Raw genomic sequence first — 23,902 nt, forward strand, 5'->3', positions numbered from 1 at the left:
TGTCTAGAAGATGCAAGGAATTGGCGGAAAACTAAGAAAGTGAAAGCAGAAACTATTTTAATAAAAAGGAATGATCAAGAGAAAGTCAAGAAGCATGAAAATGAGTTATCTAATTAGGATGAATGAATAGCTACAGTAATTAGTGATAGTAATTAAGTTTACACAAACGAGACAATGTGAATAATACATGTAGAATTATGATTAAGGCAGTTAAAATCAGGGCTAATAGTGGAATACCTGTCCCACGCAGCTGCTGTATTTGGTTGGAACAGAGGTACAGCATGAGGTACAGCATGAGGTATAGCATGGCGATACTGGGCTGATGTTTGTGGTGGTCCAGGCAGCTTCAAAGCCACAAGTGATATGGGTTCTTTTATTACTCAAGTTCTATCCAAATTGCCTTTTTTTTCTTCTCACAGCATCAAATATAACAAATATGGATATATTTTTTATTTGTTTATTTTTAAAGTGACTGGAGATAGGTCATAATAAGTAGTACCTCATTTGTAAATGGGGGTTAGGAAGTAGGATAAAAATTATAGTACAATATCAGTAAAAGAGAATTTTGTTCTCGAAAACTGGAGCAACGACTTCTTGGGCAGTCTTTACACATGTTCATTGCAGATGATTTAATAAAAAGGTACCAGTTGTCTGGATTTTGGACTTTCTGTTTGTTATCATTTGCTTATGTTGTTTTATTCAAGTTATGAGACATAAATTATCAGCACACTTGTTAATGAAAGCACTCAAACTTCTATTAAGTCTTCATAAAGTCCAGATCTTTGTTCAGTCTGTGTTATGTGTTTCCGTTTTACTTGAAAGTCCCATGTCTGATGTTAATGTGTCTGGTTTGCTTCCCCTTGTCTCGTTAGGCCTGATTTGCCCCAGCTGTGTTTCCCTCCTGTTACTCATTCCCTGATTGCTCCCTCTGTGTATTTAAGCCCTGTGTTTCTCTGTGTCCGTGTCGCGATCTACCGTTTATTTTGCTGTGTGTTTTTGTCAACCCCGGTGTTTAGTTTATTTTTGACCTTTTTTCCCCAGTTATGTTATGTTTGAGTTTAGCATTAAAGCTGTTTTGGTTTAAGTTCTGTCTCCGGAGTCTGCACCTTGGGTCCTATTCCTGTCTGCACACAGCCACACCTAACACAGACAAGTGAGAAGAAAAACACCCCTGTACCACTGTCATGAAGACAAAGAGGTTTTATGGCTTTATGTCAGTTTCATCTCTGAAGAATTTAATATGGGAGTCAGTGGGTATGGAATTGCATCTCCTCAAGTGTCCATTAAAGTTTATTGCCTTCTTACTTAAGTCTTGGAGAACAGTATTAGAAAAAGGACATCACTTTTTATTTTTTCTAAATTTGTGTCACAGAATTAGGTTTTGGATTGTAGCATTTCTGCTCTTCTCTTAAAATAAATTGTAGAACATCTCATCAACAAAAGCCTACCTCTGTGAAAGATGTGGTAGCGTCTGTCCTGCATGGCACAATTAAAACGCATAATAGGTAGCTGCCTGAAATGTCCTAAGGTACCTGCGAAATGATGATACTGCCTCACAAATACATTAAACGCATGCACAGACAGACTGCTTGTTAGGGCATATAACTTATTCATAATGCTGTCATTATCTCTTTGATCTCATTACGCACACTCATTTCAAATCCCATTTGCAGGGAAGTGAGCCTCCCAAAGGTTAAAGCCCCTTAAAAACGCAAGTGAAAAGTAGTAAAGTATATACTTGACATCATACTCTGATTCAAACCCTCGGAGCCTGGCTGAGTCTCCAGATGACTCAATTTTAAGGGTAACCTTCCTTTTCCTGCTATCCCTTTCTTTCTGGATTGCTTTTTTTCCCATTCTCTGTTTAACATATTTTAAAATGAAAACAAATGTCAGAAAATGTACATTAATTGTTCCGACTGATTGTCTCTGCCTGATTAACCACTGGAAACGATGCTTGTTTTAACGCACTTGGACCCTTACCAAACTGAAAACATTTCTGCAGCCACAAATTAAAGAAGGATGAAGTTTATGCTCACATCCAATTCAGAGACACCTGTCTCTGTTTGATTTGCATGTAGTTGATAGTAACGCACTTGTCAACAAAAAAAACTGTCAGGATGTTTGTGCGTGTAGCGAAAGTGAAATGAGCTGTTTACTGTCAGCTTTACAGGTCAGATTTGTGACAAGAGGCGAGGTGCATTTTAATGTGCTGTGCAGTGAGGACTGCGCATTCACACTTTAACATCTACTGTAGACCAAAATTATTTAAATGACAGAAAAATTAAAGAAAGGGATTTACTCTTGGGATTACATTCCAAGAGGAAATGAAACCCTGTCTTTGAGATAGTCCAAGAATCTGTTTAATTGTTCTCTTGCTGCAGAATGTCTGTTTAATTAAAGCAATGGTGAAACCATGAGTTGGACACCTTGAGTTAAGAGTTGCCAAACAAGTCTGATCCACGTCACTGCAATTTGCTTCCCCCATCAAAACATCTTTGCCCTGCTTGGTTCTATTTGTAATTAAAGTAAATATCAAAATATATATATATATATATTTTTTTGTGTCCCGTTTGGATCTTCAGCCATCAGAATTGTTGTCTTAAGGCCAAGAAAGATGCCAAGCGGTTTTATTTTACCAAGTGGATCATCATGGCCTTGCCATATTGGTCCATTTGATTGACCTTTATTATAATTATGAATTTATTTTATTTTCAGTTGCTACAAACGGGACAGACATGACTGGGGGATAGGACAGGGAGAAAGAATGAAAGAAAGAGAGGGAGAGAAAGAAAACCAAAGGGGAGAAGAGACGGTGAGAAGGGGGGGAAGAAAGAAAGAAAAACAAGCAAAACACCTGGATCACCTGTATGGAGAAAAAAAAAAACAGAAGAGAAAGCAAACAAAAAAAAAGAGCAACATAATAAAAAACAGCACCATCACAATAAACTAGCTAGCAGTAGATAACAGTAGATACTAAATATTAAACGATATTGTGTAGCACGCAAGATAGACAGCGCAAAATGTGCTTTGAGGCAACAGCCAAGAAAGGTGTAGTCCGCGTCTGTGTACACCTGTGTGCACACCTGTGTGGATCAGCATGCTTGTATTCCAAAGGTTTCTCCATGTAACGATCTGCTAGGGAGTGTGGGGAGCCATAGCCCCGTCCCCCAGGGCATGAAGCAGGTATGGAGGAAATCCAGGCCCCAGATATCCAGAGGCCCCAGAGTACGAGGACCTGAGGAGGACCACCAAAAGGGGGGGGAACCGTGCCACCCTCCTGGGAAGAGCTGAGTAGAACCCCAAACGAGAGGTCACCCAGCAGCTACGGAGCAGAGGCCAGAGGGGGTTGCAGTGGCGTTGGCTACACCCAACGTGTAGACAGACACAAATAGACACTGCACAGACAGTCGCACTCCCCAAACATACTCTATATCCCAGGTCCAGGTACCCCCGCCCTCAGAGGGGCAAGCCGCACCTAGACCCAGGAGATGTAACCCTTCTCTCTGGGGTGGAGGCAAGCGGACCACCTCCTTATCTGCAGTAGCAGGGAGGCCCCGCATCCCAGACCCCAATCTGACGGCCAGCACCTCCTCCCAGCCCCCCAGCCCTGACGGCTAACAGAACCGGGGTGAGTGAAGACCCCAAACCTCCCTACGCCCGCTCATATGTAGTGTTGCTGTGTGCTGTTCTAAAGTGCATTTAAAACTCAGGAGAGCATGGTATTTGCTTCCTCTCGGAGAGCAGCACAGCTCCTCCCGAAAACCCTTAGTGTCTATATGCATTTAAAATTGAGGGTAGGGCACCAGCGCCAGAGGTGGGTTGGAATACACCGACCATCCTCTGGATGCTGTAAAACGTGCCCACCCCCAAGGCCCTATATGTATGTGTTATGTGAGAGTGTGAGTAATGTGGATGTCTAGGTTGCAGAATAAAATTGAGGCACAGGCGGCCAGAAGGGGGCAGAGGGGGAGTGCCTCCCCTGCACTCTGGTGACATACCTGCACCCCAAGCCCTGCGTGTGTGGGTGGGTGTTGTAGAGCGAGAATAGGGAGGCAGCTGAGGATGGGGAGGGAAGAAAGGGAGGGGCAAGCGGCCCCTCCCTGGGTCAGCTCCCCCGCTGACCGCAGTAGGCACCCCCACACTCTGGAACCCACCAGGGCAAGGGGTCCAGGCCCATCCGGACCGGGGCCCGCAGCAGCAGCACCGCCCAGCCCCACAGAGTCCGGGACAGCCCACCCGACTCCACCACAGAGAAAACTGCACCCACCCCATCATCCAATCATCTCCCAAACTACACAAGACAATAGACACCCAGGTTGAGTTCATTCTCCACCTCTCCTATATCTCTCCCCCCCACCTGCAGAGTGAGCTCCTGTAGAGAGGAGACCACCTGCAAAGATATAAAAACCTCCCCACCAGTTAGAGAGCCCACTAGTTGGGCCGATGCACCAGAGGTCCCCTGCACTGGGGCTGAGCCCCCCTGCACCCACCCGCCCACTGCTCCGGCGACACAACAGCCAGGACCCAAGCCCCCAAGGCCCGTCAGTACCCCAGACCGGGGGGCGGAGCACCCCCAGACCCCCACATACATATATGTGTGTGTGTACATATATATATATATATATATATATATATATATATATATATATATATATATATAACACACTAGGTGCAGTGACTCTCAAGCTAGGCGAGTGGCTCCAGCAGATCCCGGGAACAACATCGGAGATCTCTGTCCAGAAGAGCGCAGTCCTAGGAACAGCTAAGATACTGCGCAGGACCCTCAAGCTCCCAGGCCTCTGGTAGAGGACCCGAGCTTGAAGGATAAACCGCCCGCAGGGGCGAGCTGGGTGTGTGTGTATATATTATATGAACCATGAAATAATGATGCAAATTCAACCACCCCAATGCATCATTGGGGTGGCTCCCCCAGTTTGCATGCCAAATATCCTTGGGCACAATACTAAACCCCGACTTGCTCCCCGATGCATCCATCGGAGTATGAATGCGTATGAATGATAATTAGAAAAGCACTCACCGTATAGATAGTAGTGCTTGTGTGAATGGGTGTGTATGTGGTGAATGCGGCGTGTTGTATAGAGCACTTTGAGTACTCCAGGAGTAGAAAAGCGCTACATAAGAACCAGTCCTTTTACCAAATTTGAAAAAGAAATTAAATATCAGTGTTCATATATAGGTAATTTATATCAATTTTGCTACATTTTGTGTGTTTTTGCTCACAATTTGCTCATGCTCACTAAAGGCTTACTGACTTTATTTCATTAGCTCAAAGACATGGATTCAAGTATTTACAATATTGTGAAAATTATACTTTAAAAAAGAAAAATGAAAAAAAAAAAAACAGTGGTGATTTCCCAGCTAAAATGGCGTGTGAGTGATGATAAAACAAGACTTTTTCTGTTATTTGCACTGTTGCAATGGTGAATGTTTACATTAAACATGCTTTCAGTTTCATATCATGAGGTCAGGTAATGTTGTAATCTTGAGACAGAAAGCTCAGACTTAAGATGACTCTAAATGCTCAGCTACATACAATTTTAATGCAATTTTTTCTGCTCTTGGCTTTGCATGATGTCAGAGAGAGTGTGGCACAGAAGCTCTGCCCACCTGTTCTTCATCTGTTGTTTACGAAGGGCGGCTAATCAGAAAAATGATGGGTTAAAGGCAGGCAGAAAGGAATTAAAACAGTTTGGGTGAGTTGAGGGGGTACACCAAGATTAAAATGACCAGTTACAATTTTACCAACTATAAATACTGCAAATACAAAGAATTTGAAAATAACAAAATACCCTTTAGATCATTTCAAGTATTGTAGCATTTTTTTTAGCATTTCACATAATACCACCCTTATCATTTGTGTGCAAGTAAATGTGTCATAATGGACACAAACCATCACAAACCATCAGTGACTTTGGTCTTTTGACATGAGCTACCATTCACAAGCTATGACAGCAAGCATCATTCATGAAACTGTACAGGTGCAATACATAGAAAAACATACCTGCTAATTAGTGCCAGCTAGTAAAATACTAGGATTTTAATCAGCAAAAACTTCTGGAATAGTCTGTACCACACAACAGGCCAGATAACTCCACAAAAGATGCACCAACAGCAACACAGTCCAGAGATCCAGTTCAATTGGTTGAGGTGAGGCCAAGCAGACAGCTGGTAAACTTATACTTTTGTCTTTGTGTCGGCCTCTGTGCTCTTTCCAAAACTGTGATGAAATAAAACGCCAAGTAATGGGCCTAAATTTCTTCAAAAAGAGATATTTTTATTGTGGGATATTCAGCTTCAAGCTGTTTTTTTAATCTTATTTTTATTACTCTTTCTACAGGAATTGGCCCGTCAGTCCCATAAAACACTATTGGCTCTATAGCAATGCAAATAAGCCAGAGAGACATTGTTATTTTCTTTTGAATGGCCCTCAACCCAAAATAACATAGTCCCACAAGGCAGAGTCTGCATCCTCATAAACAGTCTGGGAGTCAGCCACTCTGCTCTGATATCCTGTCAAGAGAGGCAAGCAGACACCAAATGAAAACACATTATAGCACATCTTCATGTCTCATGGCCTGCAATAAATACAACTAGTGTGAAGTGAATATTTGGTTCAAAATGTATGAGTGGAATTCACACGGGTAAAAAGAGGAGGATGTGCTCGGGAGATGAGATATGAATTTCAAATCCAAATAGAATATTTCATCACCACTCAGCATGAGAATTAAGAGGAAAGCGTGTCCACATTTCCTCCCTGAAAGAATTCTTCCACCTCCTTTTGATAAAGACAAAATCTGCAGCTAGAAAAAAATAAATCTTATCTGTTCCCTCAGCATAAGGTTATCACGAAAACTCTGCACTTCATTATTTCTTTGAGAACAATTGATCACAAGTATCACCCCTGGTTACAGCTGAAGCAGCTCGTGTTTTTTTTTTTTTTGTTGTTGTTGTAAGCTCACGCCACATTGATGCGGAGATGAAGACGCAGATGCAGGACTCAAAACAGAACTCTGGAATGTGGTTTTTCAGGACTTGAAGACATAATGGAGTCCGAAACTACTGGCTAATGTGCGCTAGGTACATGTTTTCAAATATTATTTTGCAATGTTTGGGATTTTCTGCCAAGGAACATAATCCTTTACATCTCACTGAACTGGAACTGGGCTGTAATGGGGCTTGCTGGACAACAGTGTGAGGTCTTTGGGGTATGACTCAACCTGGGAAAAGCAGCAATTAAATACCCATCATGCAAACTGCTTGATTTATCTCCCCCTTTCAACCTCAGTGAGCACTTTTAAGTCATTTAAGTGTCTTACAGAATAAATCAAACTGATAAAAATCAGTTTTTAAGAATATACAGTATATTCTGTCACATCTTTATGCCCACCTCTGCGGTTCAGAGGCGTCCTTGTAATCCATAATAGACAGTGATAGAAACAAAAGGCCCCTTAACTTCATATTTTCACCTATAAATTCACTCTTTTTAATTTGAACTGTAACTGTTACTGACCACAATGGAGCCATTAAAGCACACCTGAGTAAACTCATGATGCACACACATGCACATACACACACACACACAGGGAGACTGACGCTAATGTGGCCTAATTATGCATCTACACCAGGTAACCTGCAGCAAGCTGCAGAGGCGTGATGAGAATACTTCTCTCTGTGCTGTGCGCGCTTGTGTGTGCGGTGAATGGGAGAATACTGTTTCACCTTTGCAAACTGATGAGAGACCAAAAAAAGCCTGACGAGTGAGTGCGTGTAAGAGTGATACCAAGGGTTTTTTTTGTTGCTTATTTTCTTCCTCTTTAGTCTTTCTGGTAATCTTATAGTAGTTTTGTCCCACCTTTTTCCCTTTCAACTGTTCCCACAAATGTCTAGTGGGTTTTAGAGAGTTTAATCGACCTGTATCCACAGTAAATTATATTATTGTTTATATCATATTGCAAGCTATACAGAGAAGCATGTGTTGTTTTAGCCAAAGAAAGCTTGTATTGTAAAGGAACACTTTACAGTTACTCTTTTATACCAATGCAGGCACATAGGTGTGCATAGGGGACATGGCCCCCTCAATATTTAAAGCCCTTGTAATAAAAACGTGAAAGAAGCAGAGGCGATACTAAAAATGAATTTCACCTGATACTCTAATTTTATGTTTTTATTTCAAAAATACATTTACAGCAGTAATTGGATGATGTTCAAACTCTCATGTCTGGGAGATTTGTGAAAAAAAAATTTTTTTCAGGCAAAAAGTAAAACTTGACCTTTATCAAGCATCTCCTTACAATAAAACCCAAACATGACAAACACAAACTATGACCATGTGATTAACTTTTATAACAAATTGCAATATTTGACGGGAAATTAATATTGCAAAATATGGTAAAATCTTCTTCCAGTCATATAACTTCCAGAGCTTGTAAGTGAGCTTACAGTAAGTGCTGTACCTTGCAGGTTAATAGCTAACACACTAGCAAGAGTAAGAGAGTCTAGACTTTTTCTACTCCCCCCCCCAAAAAAAATCAACACTATTGTTAACTCTTAAATACCCTTGTGTGTCAGTATCATATATTTCCGACCACTGAAAAAAATCCATATTATATAGAGATGAACATGTAGTTGATTTTAAATCAAAATTGCAATTTAAAGCTTTAGAATTAGCAAATCACAAAAACTGCAATTACTTTACATATCATACAACTTGCTTTATCCAGTTTGAAACATACAGCGTCTATGAGGTTTTGCAAATGCTATGCTCCACAAGCTCACCAATCAAAAGTCACTTGTAGAACATCCACGTGGAATCAGATCCCATTCCCATTCTTTTTTTTTAATTGTTCAGCTCTACAAGCAATGTGTCAAAAACTAGATTATTAATAACCTTTATCTGGCTCGGTTATGTGTTAGAAAACAATTAAATCTCTGGTACTAATAAATGGCATTTAATGGCTAGCTTGCTGATGAGTCTAGACAGCTGTAGAACAAGAAATGATTAGGCTGCTATTAAAGCCTATCATTCACTTAAAGACGGATGTTGTGTTTAACGCCTGAGAGATGTGTTAAGGGTATGGACCACTCATGTTAGACTGGACCTAATAATATCATTGTATACTGCAACATAATTCTTTGTAAGTTGTTAGTAATTACGGATGTGATGCCAGTGTTCACACTGCACACTAGAGTTCATGTGGGTTTGTGGCCCAAAGTTGACTGGTTTCCCTTGGATTCAGATCTGCTTTAACAAAATTTGTGAGCTTTTAAATCAAATCAGACCTTTTACCTTCTTAATTGATGAAGTAAGAAAAAAAAAAGGTCCACACTTGCCCATAAAATGCCTTTGATTAAACTTTAGCACCTGAATTTATAATTCATGTAATATTTCTGTTTAAGTCTTTAATTAAAGCTACCTTATTATTCGTATAACATGTTTTGACACACAGCTAAAATATCAGAAATTATTCACAAAAACAAAAACTTACCAGTATATACAGCAGTCAACATGTTGGACTAGTTCAAATTCAGCTTTATAATTTATTTTGCCCCTGAGTGTTGGTAATATCTTTCAATTCAACTGACTGCACCATTTGAAATGCTGGTGTAACCATTCCCTCAAAATGTGATCTATAATGAAGCAGCTGTTTAGATTTTAATGATATACCATCTTTCTAAGAACAAACCAAAAAGTTGCTTCATCAATTATAAATAATGTATTCTTCAAATAAGATGGAGCGTGTGAGACAGCAATGCATTTTTGATGGATGCTGAAAACAAACTGGTCTTGTTTGTGGACTGCAGAGCATTCAAACTCGGCTGCGTATGTGTTCACACTTAAGTATAATAAGCATAGTAAGCTGGGTAGAAACTCGTAGGCTATGTTTGCAGTGTTTTCAGGTGGGGATTTCCTCTGGAGTAACTGGAGTAAATAATAAATAATTAAGACATACAGTAGGCGACCTAAAAAAGCTATGAGTGAATATCAGTATAAAGAAAAAGCAAAACACAAGTTCCCAGTGTTATTTTTCCCTCATGTTTCATAAGTATTGAGGTGTCTGTACAAGCTCACTCTCTCTCAGTAATTCTATCACTCCTTTATTTTGTGCTGAGTCTCTGTGAAAAGAACCCACTCACTATCACCTCACACTGCCTCTGGTCCTCCTATTCCTGGCCTTATCTCTCCCTTGAAGTCTCTGGCTTTAGCCTGTTAGTTGAATGCTGAGTTTATACACCCCTCCTTGTCCCCGGTTGGAGTCTGGAGCAACTCTTGGTGCTGACATATAAATTTTTTGAAGTTGGACTTCAGTAAAGTATTTTGCTCTAGGTCACAACAAGGTTAGAATCCTGCAGGGCTGAATAGTTTTGAATAATGATTGAGTGGATGATGAAGCAAATCTGCTATTAGTATTTAGGGTTGTCTTCTTAATGGCTTTAAAACTAGAGAGAAAAACTACTAACCACATAATCCAAGGATGACCAGGGTGTTAGGGGTTAGGGTTGTCCACAACTTTTTACCAATTCTTCCTCCATTCAGAAGTTTCCAAAGTTATTAGACGTTTTCTATGAGGCTTATTTTTAAAGGTAACATTGTCTCGTTTCTAAAAAAAAAACTGTGGCTAATACAAAACCCTAACCCCAGGCAGGTAGCTGGTGACCTGATGTTTGTTGAGAGATTAAAATGAGCGAGACTCACCTCAAATAACCACCAGCAATTTTATTTATCCTGCCTATATCCAGCACAAATGCACTTTTTCACAGGTACTTACAAATTTCTGTTATTCCAGTCCTCCCTTGGAATGAAAAAGATGACAGGAAGGGGAAAAGAGGAGTTTTATCAGCTGGTACATATTAGACTAAATGTTCCTTTCACATTGGCTCTAGTCGTTGCCGACCACGGGACAGGACGACATGCTGTAATGTGCTTTCATTTGCTGTTTGGCTGCCTCCCTAGACACGATATCAGAGGACAGTGGCAGGCTCCCAGACTGCTCATGAAGTGCAGCAGCTGTCTCTGAAGACCGTGTACCAGGAGAGAAGTGGCTTAGGTTTTTTAGTGTGAGACCTCTATTTGAACTCATTTGAACTTGTGATTCAGTCCGACACAATATATAAAAAGCCTCTTATGCATAAGTAGCAATTTAGCGGTATCTGCAGAGTGCCATCTGTGGCTGAGGTGATGCTCTGAAATAAGGACAGTGTAGGATGTAAGGAAGTATGACCAGCCATGTTCTGCTATAGTTCGATATTTACTCTCCTCTTAGAGTCAGAGAGAACCCTAAATAGTACATCATATTCACCAGCCAGTCGCTATCTGTATTTGTCTGTTTGTTGCTGGGCAAGTAGTGGCCTTAAGAGCTTTTTTGCTGAAAACAGCTGCCTGCCGTAGCCAAGAACAACATTATAAGAGCTTTAAAAGCAAACCTAAGCTTCACAATTGCATGCCTGAAAAGGAAAAAAACAAATTTAAAAAAAGGAAAAATATGCTGCTATGAAGCCCAACAGAGCAGGAAAAGGAAAAGCTGAGCTGGATGATAATTCTATGAGCAACGCTTTTTATGTACACCAGTAATGGCATACAGATGTTTGTTATCACAGATTTACTGTGAACCAATGTAACTTTTTATCATATAGAAAATATCACAAAAATAACATTGCCACAACATCTCAGCCCAGCTTTGATATTGGTGAGTATGGAGGCAGAGCTCTGTACACAATTAACAATCATTATAACTTTGGTTTGTTTTCAGTGTATTTCTGTCATGGTGCATGGGTCCTTTTGATCCAGTGTTTTGAGTTTTCTTGTATTTTTGTCATTTGGTGTTAGTGTTTGTGTTTTCAGGTCCACTGTGTTTATTCTGTAGTAACTAGGTTGTTCGGTTTAGCTTTTGGTCATCAGGATTCCCTTGTGTCCTTGCTCCCTCTGTGTGTATGTGTTTATATTGTAGTGTGAGTTCATATTTCCCCTTGTGTCTTATTCCCTGCCCGTCATGTCTCTCTCTCTCTCTCTCGTGCTCCTCTGTGTTCGCTCTCTCCCCTTCCGGTCTGCATCTCAGTGTACTCCCTGTTCTACTTAGTCTCAGTGCACGTCATGTGGTGTTTGCCCCTCCCCTGTTTCGTTACAATTATCCGTGTCAGCTGTGCTTTCACGTCATCGTTATCTGTCTGTGTATTTATGTCAGTGTCTCCCTCAGTTCTTTGTCGCATTGTTAACGTCACCCTCACCTTCTCTGTGCTGTCTTGCCCTCCTTCTTCAGGTGAAGTTCCAGTTCCCTCTCCTAGTCTATGCTTCTTAGTTTAGTTCCCTGAGACTATTTAGTTTTAGTTCGAGTTTAAGGTTCTTAGTGTGTTTTTTTTAAACATTCCTTATGTCCATCTGAGTCCACACCCTGCCTGCACACAGTGCTAGCTCTGACAATTTCTCATGTAAGCTACATGCTATTCCTGATGGATGTCTTCTAATACACACAAAACAAATACACAGGAACAATGTTTTTTCACATTCCTAAATGATTTTTCGTAACTACACTTTAAGTAAAGACATAAGTTAACCTAACTTGTCTATTAATAGTTATCTGTTTGAGTTTTCCTTTGCACTATCTTGAATATTTCAGGACTATTTAACACAGTAGCACATAGAGTGATAAAGGCAACTGATTCAAAATAAAAACATCTCTCTGCCACATTACTTTTTAAATTAAATTAAATTTATATACAACCAAAAAAATGAATAAATAATATAAGTTGCCCCAACCTGCTTTATTATGCAATTTATTGTAAGGTAGGACAATACAGAGAAAACTCCAACAATCAAACAATCCCTTTGAGCAAACATTTGGTGACAGCAGGAAAGAAAAACTCCCCTTTAACAAGAAGAAACCTCCAGCAGTACGAGGCTCAGAGAGCGACAGCCATATTCCAGCCTTATTCTGGAAGAGAGCTAGAGATTAATAATAACTAAAGAGTACATGCAGAGTGGTGTGTAAGCACATGGAGAGTGAAAAAGGTGAGTAAGAATGCATCATGGGAAGCCCCCAGCAGCACAGACCTATTGCAGCTTAACAAAATGAGTGCTCAGGGTCACCTGATCCAGCCCTAACTATAAACTTCATCAAAAAGGAAAGTTTAATTAATGTGATTAAATTTAATTTTCTGAAATAACATTTGTAATTAGATTTTTTTTTTTTTACCTGAGATAAACTAGGCTTAATTTAGTGACAGGACAGTCACTTACCATTAAATTACTTTTTAAGAAGGATTACTCGTTTTGACATATGTAAATTAAACATCTAAGTAACTGTGAAATATCACAAAACAACCAGTGTGACACCAAACGTGTGAGTTTGGACTGTGGGAGAAAGCTAGCAGGTGCAGAACCTTATTGATGTAAGAGGACAGTAACAAGTTCTGTATCATTACAGTGACACACAATAAACCTTATATGTGAATATTAAATGATTTTCATTTTACCATTCAATTCTGACTTTTTAAGATTCAAATTTACCCACAGATTGTTCACCTTAGTTGTATTTATTGTTCACTTTAAACATAAATATACAGATTTTTCTATATACATCTACCCATATGACCCTGAAAAAGGTAAACATACTTACCTGGAGGTATGATAATTAGCTCTAGGGGAAATTAATGCAGACTGTATCTATAGGAACAGAAATGGACTTTTAATGAGAGGTTATGCCAATGCATCTATGTCGACCACCTCATTAACACAAGCAAAGGAATGTATGACAAGTTACGAGTTTGTGCTGATATAACGCATTTGAGAGGGTTGCACAGATTCAATAAGTTCCACGTGGATGTCAGGAGGGAATGACCAAGATGATGCACCATCTCAGTGTGATATGTGCTCTTTATATATCCCATTCATTCTATACATCATGTCCACGAGCATTGGGATAGCTGACTGAAAGCAATTCTGCTTTTACTCAAAACAGAAAAAAAAAGAAAAAACCTTTTCAGTTTGACAGATAAAAAGTGAAACTAAGAAAACATATATAAAGAAGAAGCATAGAGCCAATCTAGGGTTTACTGCAAACATGGCAACTTGATAAGAAGGTTGGCAATATGTGAAGCTTGCAACAGAGTAGTGCATTGAATTTCAATAACATGCTACTAAGAGAAACCCTATCCTAAGTGTGTCCTTCCTCACTACCTTTCAAACACCAGAAAAGTCCCAGAACTTTATATATGAGACATGGCTGAATGTGCATGTAAATGTATATTGGCCCAAAGAAATCAAATGAAACTATTTGCGCCTTATATTTACATTTCTTACAGAAGCTGATTCTTGCATCTTTTTCATGCATCTTATGGGTACCGAGTTATTGATTTTGTTGTGAGACGTCAATGAAATTGATCTTGGAAGAGATACAGATAAAAATCAAGAATCTACATGGTACTTTTTAAACAAGCACTGCTAATTGTCTAAGAGTTTCTTTTTGTCTTGGTGCGCTGTGTCTAGACAGAAGGTGGTTTTTATTCTTCATTCTTCCTGAAAATGCTCACCAAAGAGCAGATGACTCATCTGCACTTTTTGGCTGACATTTTTGAGTCACACAGTGGCACATGCATAAATTCAGGATAAGCTCTACGACATGGTTTGACCAGTACTGCAACACGTGAATACAGTGGGATTGCTTCCACTTAGTAAACTTATACAAAAACTTGATAATCAGTTGCATCAAACTACAGATTTATTCCTTCACCGTCTCTCTCTGTTTGTCAGTTTTTTGGGGAACCGATTCAACTTTTGGTGCAGATCGGATCACATTTTTGTAACTGTGAAGCAAAAGGACCTGCTCTTGGTGGGAGGTGTGCTAGTCCAATTGTCAAAAACACATTTAGAGAAAATTAACAACTGAACAAAGGATAAACTTCAACACTATCTAAACAATCTCTCACATAAGCTTGCCGTCACCAGTGTGTGACTGTGTGTGTGAATGGGTGGATGACTGGTTGTGTAAAGCGCTTTGGGGTCCTTAGGGACTAGTAAAGCGTTATACAAATACAGGCCATTTACCATTTTTTACCATAATCTTTGATGCAGCAACTGACATTTTATATTCATGAAATTTAAAATAAATATATATATATATATATATATATATATATATATATATATATATATTTAACCAACCACAATTCTGGCACCAACTAGAAAGGAAGCAAGGCTCAAACATCTAGTGGACAAGTCACATCCCTGTGATTTATCTGAACAATTATTTCCTCACAAGGGCAAACTTGGGGTCATTATAAATAACCCTAACAATGGATTGAGTGAGCAATAATGACTTCTCTACGCAGAGTAGACTGTATGAAAAATGGATGCACTTTTCAGGTCAGATTGTGGTTATTTTTACTGGTCAATTAGCAGTTTCACAGTAATTTCATGTAGGTCCAAGCTCATACGTGGAGTTGATGTTTACTGTATTTGAGAAACATAAGCAAGAAATTCAGCAAGGAATGCAAATCTCACTTTTGGCAGAAATAAAAACAGTTTGTCAGTGAGTGGAATTATCATTCATAAAAGTGACATAAAATGATGAATAATTTAGCATGAATTAATTTGTGAACATTACAGTACTAGACAGATATTAGCTGAACTCTGGAGGTAAAACAGTGTCATGTCCTAACATTTACTTTGTTCTTTTTAGAATAAATTCAAATTTGTTAAAAAAGAAATTATTCAGATTTAAATACTGAAGGAAAAGACAGCTGCTAAAAACGTTCCTCTTCAGTTGCTGTGTGCACAGGTGAGAATCAGTCAGGAAGGAAAAAGCTTTGGTGTGCCATCCTATTCAGAGGGGACAACCCAGCAAAAATATGCCGCCAATCTCAGGAAGTTATTGGATACTTGCTTACCATTCAAAGATAAAATTGCCAAACTGAAGAGAAATATATATATATAAATAAAAATTACCCATTTGCCCCTGTGGGCGGTTTATCCTTCAAGCTCGGGTCCTCTACCAGAGGCCTGGGAGCTTGAGGGTCCTGCGCAGTATCTTAGCTGTTCCTAGGACTGCGCTCTTCTGGACAGAGATCTCCGATGTTATTCCCGGGATCTGCTGGAGCCACTCGCCTAGCTTGGGAGTCACTGCACCTAGTGCTCCGATTACCACGGGGACCACCGTTACCTTCACCCTCCACATCCTCTCGAGCTCTTCTCTCAGACCTTGGTATTTCTCCATCTTCTCGTGTTCCTTCTTCCTGATGTTGCTGTCTTTCGGAACCGCTACATCGATCACTCACCTATAAAATCTTCTCCTAAATTTAAATGACCATGTGCTAAATAGGAAATTACACACTACTGAAAAATACTTAATTATAATTTGTGTCTTAACTGCTGCAAAGTACCCAGAAGTCGCTACTAAAGATTACTTATGTATAGCTTAAATTTACTTACAGTATAATTATTTCCTCTTTACTGTAAAATATCTGAGGTTTTGCACTTCTTACTTATGCAATTATTAACATTACTTAGAGCAGCGGTACCCAACCCCCGGGCCTCGGACCGGTACCGGTCCGAGAGTCGTTTGGTACCAGGCCGCGAGAGTTGAGGCTCAGGTGTGAAATGCATAGTTTTTATCAGTTTTCAGCGTTATTTTGTTATCGTTTTTATCGTTAACTCGGTTTTCCTGGGTCTTTTCACGTGTGTTATGAATAAATCTTTTTTTCGGTACCGGTACTAGTTTTATTTTGTTGTATTTATCCGCGACACCTTAAAGGCCGGTCCGTGAAAATATTGTCGGGCATAAACCGGTCCATGGCGCAAAAAAGGTTGGGGACCACTGACTTAGAGAATATTATGGTCTCCTTTGCTGTAAAATTACTTACTCACTACAATACTTTCTTATACTTCTAATAACTATTCTCCTAATTCCTGTACTTGTTACTCCCTTAATGTTGTGTACTTTCCTTCAAGTTTCTGTAGGTAATTATAATTACATCATATTTTCAAATACATTTAATTACAAAGGAATTATGATGTAATAATGTGGATTACTTATAGTTTCAAAGATAATGCAACAACTGATTTATTCACTCGTCTGTAATTATTAGGCAAAGTTTTCCTTCATTTTCAATCAAAATTCTGGACCATCAAACAAATAATTCTACATGTTGATATTATGTAGAAGCACTACACTACATTCACCTTAATGAGATTTAATAACCTTTTGCACTGCAGTCAAAAACAAGACAGTGTAAGAGACTAGTGGACAATGATCTACAGTTATGTCTGCTTAAAAATGTCAGTAGCCTTGCAGGCTAAGGCTGTGCTTCCTTTTCCCACATACAAATATTCCATCTATTGATATTCTTGACTGAATTTACTGAAAATAATAATTACTATTGGGGTGTTGTTCAGATATTAGTCAGTGTAATGCTTTACATATTTCTGCTTAATTGACACCATTGAAATAAACCAAATGAAACAATCTGTTTGAAAAGGAAAATGTCATCACCTGTAGGAGCAGTCATGCACAACGTAACCAATCACACAAACACATTATGCATTGCATAAAGCATCTGCCGTAATTTGTTGACAGCACTTTTTGGAAAATGATAGAAAGACAGTTTCAGTTATCTATTCTGTGATTAACTCCATTCTATGTTTGAGAATTTGTGTCATTATGTGAGGTGATACAGATCAGTTGTGGCGGCTTGTGTTAGGGAACGGCCAAGCTAGGGAACGTAAGGCAAATAAACCTATGTTTAATCTCCAGTACTATCATGTATGCTACCCTATGTGTTAGTATGAGTGATGTGTCTCCAGTCCCAGCTATAATTGACCACTGTGACCTTCTACTTGTTGCTTTGAGTCAGCGATGCACAAAATACATTGCCATCTAGTGACAAAAACCAGAACTGCACTAGTACGTTGAAATTGTCTCGGCCATCTATTAATAGGTTGCAAAGGGTGAGAATTGTTCGACTAACACGACTAGACTATCAGCCCAGGATTTCTGACGGTACAGTCCAACCGCACATGCAAAATATTAATTTTCATTGCAGAAAATGAACAAAGAGTTAGCACACAGCCTTATCACAAGTTTGCTTGTAGACAGTGTCAAAAAAGTCATCACATTTTGTTTACGTGACTGTATGTTACAGTTGTTTTCCCTAAGAGGATGACGAGCTAAATTAAAACAGGCAGAGTCTGGAGAGTTTGTGTATATCTGACAGAAGCAATTAAAACAGTCTACCCAAACATAATAAATGAGCGTGTCGATACCTAGAGTGTGACATTAACTGCATTGTTTTAGATTAATAGCATTGACAAACACTTTTCATTTAATTTACTATATCACTTCACTTCTGTATTTCACAGTGTGACTTAATAGAAGACAAAGAAATGAGGGTGGCCCCTAAGTGTGAAATTAGTACTGAGCCATCTCCTGTCTCTGCTCACATGAGAAATGACGGTATCAGCGAGCATGATGGATGTACATTATTCTGATGATCCAGCATGTGTGTGATGAGATTGATATGGTAATCTGTGGGCAAAATGAATTCTTACTTTGTGGTCTCCTTAATGCTCAGGGATCAGATTGTTCCTTCTCATAAATGTTATCGCTAGTCAAGAGTGGAACATGATCCTCTCCAGTGGTCATATTTCTTAAATTATGAAGAACTAATTCAAATTCTCTCATTTCAGCTGACATTTTGCAGCATTAAAACTGAGAAAATATATGTGATGTATTTGCTTTATCTGGACAAGCAGGAATGTATATTCCAGAATGACTGATGCAGTAGAACACAGCAGCGGGAGCCTCAGTATGACCTTTACCTTCCACAACCACATAATATATTGTAGCGGGTCAGGGCTGTTCGGGGTTCTGTTTGTACAGTTATGTTTTGTTTATGTTGCCATAGTGACAGGTGACGCCCTCTTGCTGCGACGGTGTGTCCTTCCGGGGGTCAGAGGGCGCCCTGTGTTGTTGTTGTTGTTGCCGCGCTGAGCAGTTAGCTAGCGGCAGTGTTCTTCTGCAAATGTGAATAAACGGCTGTGCTCCCTGGCTAGCTCACGGGAAGCAAGATCAAACGATACCTCCGTCTCTTCCTTGTCTGAGCTCGCCACATTGGTATCAGAAGTGGGATAGCTCACCCTTGCCGTAATGTAGAGAGACATTCAGAGGCTGGAGCAAGCTGTCGAGGAGAACATTCCCCGCTTGGGAAACTGGCGATTGAAGAGAGAGGATGTGAGCGGCTATGTAAGTCCCCCGACGGGTCCCGATGGCGCGAGCGCACCGTGACGGCGGCCCGTCGCGACAGATGCTAGGGCAATGCTTCATGGGCTACCTCTGTCGACCCACATGCCGAGCCCCCAACCGCGAGCAGTTATGCCTACCACGCCAGTTAAGGTACCGAAATACAACGTGCTAACCCCGCTAGAGCCCTACCTCTCACAAGTGCGGCTGCCCGCCAGACATAGTGGCTGGAGCGAAGAGGAGACTGCTACACACCTAGCGCTAGCATTAGAGGGAGATGCACTGCAGATACTCCTTGACCTAGCCCCGGCAGAGCAGCATGAGCTCCAGGCCCTCACCGCGGCACTCGAGAGGCGATTCGGGCAGCGGCACTCCACTGATCAGAGCAGAGAGCAGCTGACCAACCGGAGCCGTCGACCGGGGGAGAGCCTGGGCACCTTTGCAGCAGACGTGTTGCTGTATGCTCGTCGTGGCTACCCGGAGTTTCCAGCAGCAGCCCGTGAGGAGCTTAGCCTGCATGCTTTTCTGCAAGGACTTTTCCCAGAGCGACTACGCCAACACGTCCGCCTGGCCATGCCTCAGACCCTCCGTGAGGCACTCCTTGAGGCTGAAAGGGCCGAGCCGGTGCTCACCTCGCGACCTAACCAGCAGGCGCCCCCCCCCCAAACTACCCGCAAATCAGAGCCGCAGACTGCGACGGGGAGGGGATGTTCCAGCTGCAACCCTCGGTGCCCCGGAGGCATCCTCGTTGACCGACCGACCGCTGCTACCGGTGCGATGAGCCTGGCCACGTGGCGCGTGACTGCCCAGCACCAGCCCGAAGACCAGAACTACGCAGCCTCAGGGAAACGAGGAGGGAGCGGTGTAGCGAGGGGACCACCGCTCCGGCTTCCTGCCCCCCTCCAAAGACGATGCACAGTGGTGGGCCGAGTTGGGCACCTCAAGGGACTCTACCTGAGCTGCTGTGTTGAGGACCAGCCATGCCAGGCCCTGGTGGACACGGGGTCTACCATTTCCCTGATACGACCTGGCGTGCTCCCTGAAACATCCGGGCCACTGGTGAAGGGTTGGTTGCCCACAGACACCAAGCTGATGACAGTGATGGGGGAGAAAACTGTTATGCGGGGGAAGAAACCGTTGCGGATCCGAGTGAAGGATCTAGAGCTGGTGCACGACTTCTGGCTTGCCGACATTCAAGACCAGTACATCATTGGCCTGGATCTGTTGAGCCGCTGGGGGGCCTGCGTCGACACCGCGAAGCTGGCTATCACTCTTGGCGCAGAGACTTTTGCTCTCCACCGCGGCCAAAAGCAGGGAGCGGGGACCAGACGAGACAGGCGTCGGGCAGCTGCCGCTCAGTAGATTTCGGATGCTGGTGGCTCCGGGTCATCTCCACTCGCCTCAGCCTCAGCCTCTCAGCCTGACAAACCTCCTTCGACCGAGACCATCGAGGCTGTTGATGACCTTTGGCAGCGCAGCAGCGTAGGCCTCAACGTCGACCAGCGCCAGTGGTTGAGGTGCCTCCTGGACGAGAATGTGGACATCTTTGCCGCCAGTGACAAAGACTGTAGGCAGACGAGTCTGGTCCAGCACACCACCGACACCGGCTCTGCTCAGCCCATCCGTCTGCGCCCACACCGGCTGCCCCTCTCAAAACGGCAGGTAGCGGAAGAGAAGATCCGTGAGATGGCTGCGGCTGGGGTGATCGAGCTGTCCAATAGCCCATGGGCGGCACCTGTGGTTCTGGTGGGGAAGAAGGATGGCAGCCCGAGGTTCTGCGTGGACTTTCGCCGTCTCAATGCAGTCACCAAGAAGGACTCGTACCCGCTGCCGCGGATCGACGAGGCCCTAGATTACGTTACCGGCTCCAGTTGGTTCAGCTCCCTCGACCTACGCAGCGGTTACTGGCAAGTGGAGCTAGCCCCCGACGCAAGGCCTAAGACTGCATTCACCATTGGACAGGGGCTGTGGCAGTTCAGGGTCATGCCATTTGGGCTCTGCAATGCGCCAGCGACGTTTGAGAGGCTGATGGAGAGGGTGCTCGTGGATATCCCTCGTAGCCGCTGCGTTGTGTACCTGGATGACCTGTTGGTGCACGGTGGCGACTTCGACAGTGCACTGTCTCACCTGAGCAAGGTCTTGAGTGCCATCCAACGAGCTGGGCTGCGGCTCAACCCCGCGAAATGCCGGCTGTTGGCGAGAGAGACCACGTTCTTGGGCCATGTGATCAGCGCTCGAGGTGTCGCCACTGACCCCGCAAAGGTGGCTGCGGTCCGGGACTGGCCGACTCCCTCGAACGTCCAAGAACTGCGGAGCTTCCTGGGCCTAGCCTCCTACTACCGTCGGTTCATCAAGGGGTTAGCGACGATGGCCAGCCCCCTCCACCGCCTGACTGACAAGGGACAGCTGTTTGGCTGGGGGGAGGCCTGTGCTGCGGCTTTTGCACAGCTGAAGGAGGCCCTCACCAGAGCCCCAGTCCTTGCCTACCCCGACGCCCGGCAACCTTTCATTGTGGACACTGATGCTAGCAATGTAGGAGTCGGGGCGGTCCTTTCCCAGCAGGACGAGGCTGGAGAACGGGTGGTGGCGTACTTCAGTCGTGCCTTGGGGCGAGCCGAGAGGAACTACTGCGTGACCCGGCGGGAGCTGCTGGCCGTAGTGCTAGCGGTGCGGCACTTCCAGCCATATCTGCACGGCTGCCGGTTCCTCCTGCGCACTGACCATGCTTCTCTGACTTGGCTCCTGAACTTCAAACACCCAGAAGGGCAGGTGGCCCGCTGGCTGGAGGTCCTTCAGGGCTATGACTTCGAGATCCAGCATCGGGCATGTCGACAGCATGGCAACGTTGATGCCCTCTCCAGACGGCCCTGCGTAGCCGTCGAGTGCCGCTACTGCCTGTGACAGGAGGAGCGGGCCCAGGAGGTGCTGGGGGTGGCTACTGCTCAGGCCACAGCCAGCGGAGGGGGGTGGCTCCCATTGACAACGCAGCAGCTGAAGCGGGAGCAGGAGGCCGACACGACATTGCCTGGCGACAAGGTTTGGGTGTACTGCCCGGTTCACAAGAGAGGAGTGTCCCCCAAACTCTGCAGTCACTGGCAAGGGCCGGCGGAGGTCGTGGAGCGGCTAACAGACGTGGTGTACCGTATCCGCATGCTGGGCCCGGGGCGCATGGTGGTGTTGCACCGGGACAGGCTCTCACCGTACCGACCGCTCGCTCCGGCAGACGCCGGGGCAGGGGATGATGGTGGCACCCCATGTTCTGACCCGAGTGACTTTTCCCCCGCCGGTCGTGACCGGCCGGTGCGCCAAAAGAAGGCACCTGGACATTTGCAGGACTTTGTGTGGGGTAATGGGGTCGTCAGGGACGACTGACCCCTTAGGTGGGGGCTATGTAGCGGGTCAGGGCTGTTCGGGGTTCTGTTTGTACAGTTATGTTTTGTTTATGTTGCCATAGTGACAGGTGATGCCCTCTCGCTGCGACGGTGTGTCCTTCCGGGGGTCAGAGGGCGCCCTGTGTTGTTGTTGTTGCCGCGCTGAGCAGTTAGCTAGCGGCAGTGTTCTTCTGCAAATGTGAATAAACGGCTGTGCTCCCTGGCTAGCTCACGGGAAGCAAGACCAAACGATACCTCCATCTCCTCCTTGTCTGAGCTCGCCACAATATGTATAGTGTTACATGGAATAGTTGTGGAGGCTTACACCTTGAATCTGGATTTAAAGAATGGCTACCTTCAAAGTGTACTTTTCTTAAGTATAAGTATCCATGTCCATGTCATTTCTCATATTATTTGCTTAATCCTAGCATAGCATCCTCAGTGACTGGTTATCTTCATTATGCACTGAAATTAGACCAGCATGTATCATATCTGACTTGCAAAGATGTTACTCAAAGAACTGTTATTTGCTCAGGAAGCGTGTGCAGCAGCTATGAACTACTTGTCCTCTAAGGTATTACCAGGCTCTTATCACCCATACGGAAAAGAAATAGTAAAAACTTATATGTGATTACTCATGAAAGTGGCCACTTTCATGAGTAAATCATATAAGGCTTACATGATTTACTCATGAAAGTGGCCACTTTCGCATTACTTTCATATATTGTTTTAGTAAGTATCCAAAACATACAAGTTTCATTATATAATTTTTCAAGGGATCTTATATCTGTTTTCACACTTATATGCTTTTCATACAAGTTTCACACAAGACAGATACAAACTTTATAAGATTTATATATATCTTTTCCATATGGGCACATCCTTTACTCTAGATTCATTTTTCCTCTTTGTTCCCATTTAGGTGCTCTGTATCTGCAGCAGTGAGGGTGCAATTTTAAGCCTCTGCACACATCACTTCTGTCTGGCTCCTCTCTTACTTTCAAACCTAGTTTCACTATTGCTTAGTATTCCCTTTACGGCATAGGTTCAGTCTTTCTTGTGCAAAATAGTAGTGCAAAATGCAGCATGTTTGGCAGGTTTGCTTTGCCTGGGCTAAAGGCTAATGTTAGCAATGTTGCTAATACATGCTGTATAATGTATAATGTATAATGCTGAGCTTTTAACTATTTGGCAGCAAATACTGCAAAATACTGAAATAAGAAGGGGACTTTCACTCTTGTAAGAGCTTGGGTCATAATTCAGTAGAAATCAGAGGGTGAA

The sequence above is a fragment of the Simochromis diagramma genome, unplaced genomic scaffold, assembly GCF_900408965.1.
Source record: "Simochromis diagramma unplaced genomic scaffold, fSimDia1.1 OVJJ01000176.1, whole genome shotgun sequence".
NCBI classification, from domain to species: Eukaryota; Metazoa; Chordata; class Actinopteri; order Cichliformes; family Cichlidae; genus Simochromis; species Simochromis diagramma.